The sequence below is a fragment of the Lichenostomus cassidix genome, chromosome 5, assembly GCF_008360975.1.
Source record: "Lichenostomus cassidix isolate B80296 chromosome 5, HeHo_3.0, whole genome shotgun sequence".
Classification (NCBI taxonomy): Eukaryota; Metazoa; Chordata; class Aves; order Passeriformes; family Meliphagidae; genus Lichenostomus; species Lichenostomus cassidix.
The window spans coordinates 49116696-49126142 of NC_139486.1; positions in this window are offsets into that span (position 1 = coordinate 49116696).

A 9447-nucleotide genomic window follows, 5' to 3' on the forward strand; every position below is an offset into this window, starting at 1 on the left:
TCGCCCTGAGATGGTGAAGTGGTCTTAAAGTGGATGCGATGTGAGCCTATAGTTATGATCAAAAGAGTCTTCTTTTAAGGAAGAATTATCTGTGAAAAATCACACACAGACCCTGCTTTTAAAAGGAGCAAGTTCGTACCATTTTAAAGAAAGAAAGGTAACTGTTTTTCTTTGTATACTTGTGAGGAGAGGCTCTCAGATATGACCTTTCCAAAACACCTGTAAATGATCAGCTGTAAAACAAGAGATCTCAGTAATATTTTTTCTAATGCAGAGTAAAGAGCAGCCAACTTCCCAGAGGAATGGAGGAGGGTTTTCTCCAACTAATTTTATTTCCTTATCTTTAGTCATCTGTTGAAAAGAAAACACTAAATATATTCCTCAGTCTACTCCTTCCAGTGATAGCTCGAAGGAGTAAAGAACCATATGGTCCTTCAGCTGATCTATACTGTCTCCATGACAATGCACATTTACAAAGTTTGCTTCTAACCACTTGGTAGTATGAGATCCAATTGCTTGTAATTAAGGGTACGAGGAAGCCTTTTGGGAGGGAAGGGCTGCTTGCTGCTGTGGCTGGGTTCTCTTCCCACCCCTGCTGGAGGGGGCTGCCTTTGGGCACAGGGCTTTGGTAAGGCCACTACACTTCTGTGCAGAATTTCCCAACCCTTCAGCTGGAGGAAATTAGTTTATCTTCAGCCATGTCAATCCAGTTTCAGCCAAGAAGCTCATATACTTAATTCCTTCAAGTTCCATACAAGTTTTAATGCACAAGACACCTTAAAAGAGTTTTTATTTCTCAGGAAATCTGGGACTTTCAGATTCTCCTCCTTGTCGAAGGATGTTTTGCTCATGCACTGTTTTAATTCAGTGACAGCAGATTTCCCAGAAGTTCCCCACTCTTGGCTACAGTGGGGTCTTGAAGCAGTGACCTCCTGGAGCAGGACAGAAGGGTGGCACAGCAGGAGCTGAGCATGGGTGACCTGCACATGCTGGGACACAGGCAAGGGGAAAGGTGGCACGATATTCTAGACATAGACATGTTTTAAACTACGAGGGAAAAAACAATCAAATCCTTGTTTGATCATCTTCCCTTACTTAAGGCAGAGTGAAAGTTAGAAAGCCATGTATTTAAGGTTTTTACTCCTATCTCTGGGCCAGTCCTGCTCACCCCAGTACAGCCAGCGTTTCTTCCCAGGCTTAGGGGGAAAGCCAGGATGAGTGTTCCTAGCCCAGGGAGCAGGTCACACTTCTCCAAGGAGAGAAGGTGTTGCCTGCCTGGCCATACCACCCTCTCTACCTTGCAGGGACTAGGTACTGTGAATGCCATTTGGGGTCTTGTCACAGCCTGCTCAGGATCCAGATCCCAACAGTGCAGGCTGTGTCCTGAGTCCTGTGGCACTGCAAACTCATCCCAACATAGATTGATTTGGCTTATTCACATTTATTGGCGTGCCAGAGGTTAGCAGCATGCGTTGTGATGTGCACAGCCATCTGCAAAGGGTGAGGGAGCCACTCTGCACAGCACTTAGGCTGAGACACCTCTAAAATTTAAGGATCTTTTCCAAAGAAGCATCTGGAGTGGCCAGGATCAAGAAGTCGTTTTACAGTTCCAAACATATCAGGAATATTCTGTCAGTAAAGACATAACCTGTCAGTAAATACAGTGGCCTTTTTGGGCCTTTGCCCATTGCAAAACACTGGGCAACATCTGTTCTGGAATATCTGTTCTGGAGCTATCCAGGAAAGATAGCAGCCAACAAAAAGTCAGCTACTACCACTCTTACTACCCTGCAGCTATGTCAGGCCAATGCCAGGGAGAAATACAGGAGAAGTGATGATGCACTGGCAGATTTTACATGTTGGCCCCTTAGGCCTTTTGTATCTTTCTTAAAAAGAGTAAAGAAAGGATCTGAAATGCTAGCAGGTGGGCAGCAGCACAAGAGTGACTGATGCCATATTTTTGGGCACAAAGAAGCAGACTGCCCATGATGGGGACCCACTGCACATGAGCATGCAGGTGACCCAGTCTCACCACCAGAAGTGTGGTGGACCTCTTCATTATCCTTTAAATCTGTTATATTTCTGTGTTTTTTCCAACTTTCTTGGGTTTTATTGTTTTATATTTTTCATCTGCATTAAGAGGCTTTTTTTTTTTTTTACTACAACTGCAAAAATAGCTTCCATTTGAATGCATTATTTGCCAGAAAGTGTTGACATGTTCCAATGCTTACAGAAGCCACTTCACATACCAAACAGTGTACAGTACTTTGGATTTACTTCTAACCAAGCAAGCCAGGACGTCCTACTACTTTAATGGACAAAAGTAATCTTACACTGCAATATAATAGCAGAAAAGTGTTCAGGCTGCATCTGGGCCACAGGCTGTCCACTGGCAGCCTCCACTGAAACAAGTGCAGAAAGATGTTATATTGTTATTTTCAGAGCCTGTGTGTTTCACTATTCCTCGATAGGTACAATAGCTGTCAACACTCCTGCTTTGTATTTCACACATTTGCTTATCAGAAACGAATAGAAATACACAACCAGTCAAAGTGGTGCAAAAAAAATTTTTAATTTTTTTTAAATCAAGGAGTAGCCCAAAATAGGGGTTGCAGATCAGGTTAACCCCGCATACTCAGTTTCAAACGGACCCATAGCACATATTTCAACTCAATAAAAACTCCAGCTGGCTAAGATGTGTCTTTAATAATAATAAAAAAAAGTATTCAAGAATAGTGATACATTTATATTCAAATAAACCTGCCACATTTATTTGATTTGTTTGAGTGAAATATTTAGAACTTTTTCTTTCTGTAGTTCACAAACTCATGAAGTGACCCAGGCAGCAATGAATTTATCAGGTATTTGGATTTTTTCTAGACTGGCAATTTTCACTAAGAAACCTCTACCATTAACATTCTCACTGTTTGTATATCACATTTAAACAGGACTTCCAAGAGCTGGCAAACCTCTATTCCTTTGAGCAGCTTCCTGCTGCTCTGCTCCTCCCAGCACTGTCCCTCCTGGTAGTCAGGCTCAGGACACTGCTCACAAATCCTCACCACATCCCTCTGACACCTGAAAACACACGCCAAGTTCTAATCACGCTCGACAACCCTCTGGAAATTCAGATTTCTTTTTTTGCCTGCCCTGAATTTGCCAGATTCCTCCTGATGTCTATTTAGGAGCGAAGCTAAGGCTTCCCTAATTAGAGCTGAGTCTCCAGTTCTCCCTTCACCCCATACACGAGGAGTGAAGACAAAGCTTGCCAGAGAGGAGTCACATCTAGACAAGTCTACCAGCATTACGCAGTGAAAGGAGGCGTGCTGTGCAAGGAGGAGTTTCTGCTGGAAACAGACACGGCTCAGACTCACAGCTTCCTCTGTAAGACTCCAAAATTCATGGATTCAGAAGGATTTGGTTTCTCTAGTGCAAAACACCCTTCTTTTGGGGAAAAAGGCAGCCCAGCTTGGACTTTGTTAATCTCCCCATTTAGTGGGAAAGCACACAAGACCTGGCGTGCCAGGAGCTTAGGAAGCACCACTGAAAGTTTGGTGCCCCTGAAAGCTCCCTGGTGAACGACAACGTAAAGGATTCAATGTGTGCATCCAAGTGCCAAGCAATTGATGCGTATTAAAGGCTTTAAGGACAGGAAATGCTTTCCAGACACACAAGCCTTTTCTAAGGGAATTGCTGCCCTGTAGGATGTCAGACAGATAATGCCTATGCCGTAAGTGTCACCATACAGCAGTTTTCATTCAGGAAACATATGATTGATGTCAAGAAAATCCAAAGTAATACATCTCCCTTTTAATTTCTCTTACCCCCCTGCATTTTTCTCCAGTGATTTAGGAAAAAGCCTTCAGGAGAAGCTTTGAGCAGTCCTGCAAAGTCAATTGTCTCCAGCTTTTGGAGGGTGGGAAACAGCTAAAAAACTTGCCACATCTCTTGTGAGCACCACGAATGGGGTGCAGAGCTAGAATTTAGCTCCAGCGCAGGTCTGGTGCCTTCAAAGCCTGGTTCTCTGTCCTGCCGCACCCCACAGAGCTGCCAGCACAGCCCACCTTTGGGAATGAGGATCTGGTGTGTCCCAGGGACATAGGAGAGTTTTTTTGCTAGGAAGGATTTCAAAGCAGGAGCCTGGCAGGGAAAAAATGTCCTCAGTGCAGGCAGAAGTGTTGCTTACTTCCGGCAAGATTATTGTACTTCAACAAACAACCAACAACAAATGTATTTTTTTCCTATCCTGTTTGGGGCATAGACAGAACAAAAAAGAGCAGATGGAGCCAGGGACATCTTACAAGACTGGTCAGACAAACCCCGAGGAGTAGATGTGCATGGATGGCAGCAAAGCCTGAACCTTGTGGTCAGCAGCATCTCTTTGCTCCTGTAACACTGACTTCAGGCTGGGAGTGGGATGCCTTTCCTCACCTTCCTGGGGTTTGGGAACCCTGAATGGCATTCCCTTTCCCATGTTTAGAAAAGCTAATCTATTTTTCTTATTCTTATTTCCTATTTGTTTGCTTTACCTTTCTGTAAGCCAAAAAGCACTGCTATATTTATTAATTTTGATCCTAGAGGAGTTTCTCTGGAAGGGCAGGGTAGGTAGCTATAGATATGCTGCCATAGCACTGAGAACCTCTTTGTAGGGAGGTTAAGATCTTGGTTCATTTTATTTCAATGCCTCCAGCTCTTTTGTCAGTAGGGACAGACAGACAGCTCCAGAGGTGACCCAAACCAAGAAGGATTAAACACACTGGAGCTGAGCCTATATAATGCCTTTTAACAATGACCCTCCTGGCCCAGATGTATTAGAAAAGTGAGTGAGGCTTGAGCAACTGGCTCAGGGCTGCTTCCAGGCCTGGGCTGAAGCTGAAAGCTGGCATCTGGAAGAGGAGTTGTGCCCATATCCTTGGAAACTCAGACCAAGGTCTGGACTGAACTGCCACCCAGCCCCTACTTTTTCCTGCCACTGTTGCATTTTACGATCACCAAGGTGACTTTCTCCCCCCATCACCTCTCAAGATGTGACTCCCCAAAGTGGGCTGCTTGTCCCCCCAGCAGAAAATAGAGTCACACCAGCAGCAGAGGGTGTGGGGGCAGATGCTTTTTGGGCATAAGAACTGGCAGTTTTTAGAGCCTCCAAATGAGTAGGCGACTGTGCTGAGGCTCTTTCTCCCACCACAAATCACGAAGCCAAATATCTCAGTTGCACTGCATGTCTGCAGCAGCTCCTTCTCCAGTGCTGGCTAGTGTGGGAAGGGCTCTGTTGGCACACAGCTTGCCCAATCACTTGCCTGTGTGTGGTCAAACTTAAGGTGACCATGTGTTCAAGATGCTCATGTGGGCAGAGCCCTTCTGCCACTTATAGCCTGTCTGGTTTCACAAGGACACCCAGAGCACACCAAACATCAAACTACATGCAATCAGCCAAATCCTGCAGGGATGGTGGCACTTGGATAACCCTATTCAGGGCAGGGCAGCAGAGAGTGGGGGCCTGGTCTGCTTCCTAGAGAAGGGAGGGAAACAAGTTAGCTGAAGTTAGTAGAAACAGATATACTTACGTATCTTGTACCCTACAAAAGAAAGGCCTTTCCAGTGAAACAGATGGGTTGAAGAGCCATTTAAAGCAACTCCTGCTTCACCCAAGAAAGCCTCACAAACTTTGAATGTGGATTACACAAGCAGTTTATACAAGAGAGAGTCTGGCAAACACATCTCCAACATCACAGGAAGCCTTCTCAAGCAAAGCTGAACCAGAGGAGTCAAAACCAGCCCCAATATCCTTGAACCTCAAGTAGTGCTACTGACTTAAGCCACCTGTGGTTGGGAGCTGAACTTAATTCTGAAACTGCTGCTTCTCCTTCTTTTCTCTGCTCCAATCCTTTGATATCCCAATCTCAGGGAGACATTTTTTAGGAATGTTTCCAGGGATGGGGCATCTATCCCCTACTCTCTGGACAACATTTACCAGTGTTTCACCACCCTCATTGCAAAGAATTTCTTCCTCATATCTAACCTAAATCAACCCTCTTTTAGCTTAAAACCAGTATCCCTTGTCCTGTCATAACAGGCCCTGCTAAAAAGTTTGTCCTCACCTTTCTTTCAGACCCCATGTAAGTACTGAAAGGACATGATAAGGTCTCTCCAGAGACTCTGGGGTGAACATGAACAAGTCAGCAAAACTGATGAAGCAAACTGTTCTCACACATTTGAAAGCAAAGAGACTAAAATGTAGCTGCTGTAACAGGATGGGACTACACTTTATTTTCCCAAGAGAACAAATTTGTATAAATTTTCAGTCTTCATATTTCACATGTTTCTCAGGCCAGATTTTTGGTGGCTCTCTCTTGGATGGAGTGTTTCCACACCTGTTCTTGATCTTTGGAGTGAGTCCTTCCGTCTGCAGCAGGAAAACAGGGTGAAAGAACAGCAAATAGAGAATTTGTAGAGGTGTAACTCTTCTTACCTCAGTGTGGCCACTTTTGACTTAAACCCCTAGTGACAGTGAACTGGGGCTGGACCTTCATTACTGATTACTGGCTTTGGTCAGTGCTTTGGACAAGGCTCCGAACAGCATTTCCATCTTCCAAGAGAACAGGAACAGAGTCCTTTCAACCCCTGTGTGTTGTGTCATGCAGCTCAGAAATGCATGCAAAAGTGCAAATACCCTGCCACCCTTTAAACAAGCTGGAGGACCATTAATGAGAAGGTATAGGGTAAGAGAGGAGTATAAATATGAAGGCAGTAAATTTGGTGAGTATAAGCTTAAAGTAAATATTTGAATAACAAACTGGAATTCAGCCAACTCCAACATTTTATTCCAAAGGAAGTATCTTAGGGATAGCTGAAGCTGGCATCAGGGTGATATAGAAGATTACAAAGGGAAGAAGATAAAATATGCAAGGGCTTTCACAACAGAAAGAGGGAGTTATGAACCCCCAGTAAGCTCAGAGGAAAATCAGTTGCAGATATGTGGGTATTATTTATTCTCTGGCTTGAAAATAAATGTTGTTGCAGTTCTGTATGAAGGTGTCATGGTTTAGTGAAGGTATTCCCCAATTTACTGTTTCCACTGAAACACACCAGACCATTCCCCTTCCCCTGCTCCTCCCCCTGCATTGGGGTGGAGGGGAGAATTGGAGGCACAGGTTGAGATAAGAACGATTTATCAGGAGCAGCAGCAAAACAGGAAAATGATCAGTGAAAGCAGCAGTGCCAATAGCAGAGTGAGGTGACAGGAGAGGTGAACAATTCCCACACAGTGCTCACCTCACAGAGCCCAGTGTCACTGACCCCTCATCCTGCAAAACCTGAAAGAACAGTGATCCTGCTCTGACCCCCTGGGATGGAGTGCTATCCTCTAACCCCTGGCTGCTGCAAAAATTAACTATGTCCTGGCCAGAACTAGGTCAGAAGGGTTTGGGCAAAGCCAGGGAATGACTGAAACTAAAGCATGAGGAAGGAAGATACAGCCACAATTAGATATCATTTCAGCATGATGCTGGTTTTCAGACCAAAAAGAAAACCAGCAAATCTTCCAATTGAGTGTGCACAAAGCATAAAAATATTAGAAAAATGTTTAGGCAACAAAAAGTTACATGAAGGCAAAAGAAGATATAATTACAAATTAAATCTATGTTTCTCTGGAGGTAGTTGTATAGCATCCAGTGAGTTCAGTGGAATAGACATTCAGGCTATTTGTTTTAGCCTGAGACTCCACATAAGTAGAAGCATGTGGTTTTCATGTCAGGGAGTGATGAATGAGGAATCTCTTCCTAAAACAAATTCAGCCCATCCCTTCTAGGGAGTCAAAGAGAGCCAAACTGGCTTTTTTACAGGTGCAATGGAAAAAAACTGCTAGTTTTGGGCCATAGTGATGGTTGTCTTTTGTGTGCTTGTTCTCCCTTGTTTGAGAAATACTGGGGAAACAATGTCATTTGGTTTCTGGATGCATTCCTTATAGGTGTAGAAGGATGGAGCTTGCAGCCTTTGACAAGGAAGACAAACAGAACAGAATCTACAACAAGAGGAGGAAACACTTGTAGGTTTTTTTCCTTCCAGATGTTCATTCAAACATTTCAGCTAACATTAAAAAAAGCTTAAAACAGACTAACCAAAATCACTTTTAATCAGGTTTTGTTTCCATGGCACCTTTGATGTCATAAGCTTAATAGCTCTTCAGTGATCTATAGAGTCTTCCAGGAAAAAAAAGCAAAAAAAAAAAAAAAGCAAAAAAGAAAAAAGCGAAAAAAAAAAAAAGCTAGACAACCTGAATGCCAAATGTTGAGTACACCTTTAAAAATATCCTTTCTGAAAAGTTTTCAGGCCTCCCTTCTCTTTAAAGAGCCAAGAGAAACCAAAAATCCAACCAGGAATTTCTCCCTCCCACAACTCACCATCCTGCATATCAATGGAAATCTTTGCAGAGAAGTTGGAGTATATGCAGACCTACAAATATATTATTAAAATGAAATGGAAATGTATAAAAAAAGGATGCTATAAAAATAGCCCTAAACCATTTATTTTTTTTTCTTTTTTTGTGTTCTACAGATGCAAATTCTCAAGAAACATCTTTCTGTCAAAACTGAAACAGATTGTGGTGTTCGGCAGCACATTTCTCTGCTAGGGAAACATTCTTGGTAGAGTATTTTTGCTCTTTGTCTGATGTTTTTTCCAAGGATTTTCTGATTAAACATGGTGATGATGGATGATAGCAGTCATGCTACGGTTGCTACTAACACACACGAGTCTTGCCAGAGGTGCAGCAGGTGTAATTTGCTTTTATTTAAAAGCTTTTGCTCAGTAATACTTTCATGGCCTGATCTGGCTCTTGAAATGGAGCAACATTCCCAGTCCCACCAGCCCTGAAGATCCTGGTCTGATTTTATATGAAGGAAAAGGGGCAGATCTTTGGCTTGATGGATTTCTGGGATCACTGCCACAGTTTGGAGAGCAACATATTCCTCTACCTGGTGTTTTTGGTATGCATAGGAAAGGGAATAAATCTTTGGATGTCTTGCTGCTGGAGAAATGAAATATCATGAACTGTAATAAAAAACCATAAAAATCCTAATCCTGATTAGCAGCTTTGCTTGATTTTTATATACTGATGGTAAAACACACAGCAAAGGTCTACTATACTGACTTTAATGGAAGGAACCACTTAAAAATTTAAATTTTTAAAGGAATACTTGATAAAACTCTGCATAAGAGATGTGAAACATGCATATCAAATGATATTGTAAAACATGATATGAACAAAATAAAATAGTTCTTCAAAATAAAAGCCACTAAGGAAGTTACTTTTTAAATTGCATTTCTAAAACAGAAAAAGGAAAAAATATTATATTCTTCACACATCTGGACTTGAATTCTGCAATATATTTAAGAGTGAGTCTGGATGCTGTCATATGAACCAGCAGGCTAGCCAACCATAATTTCTAA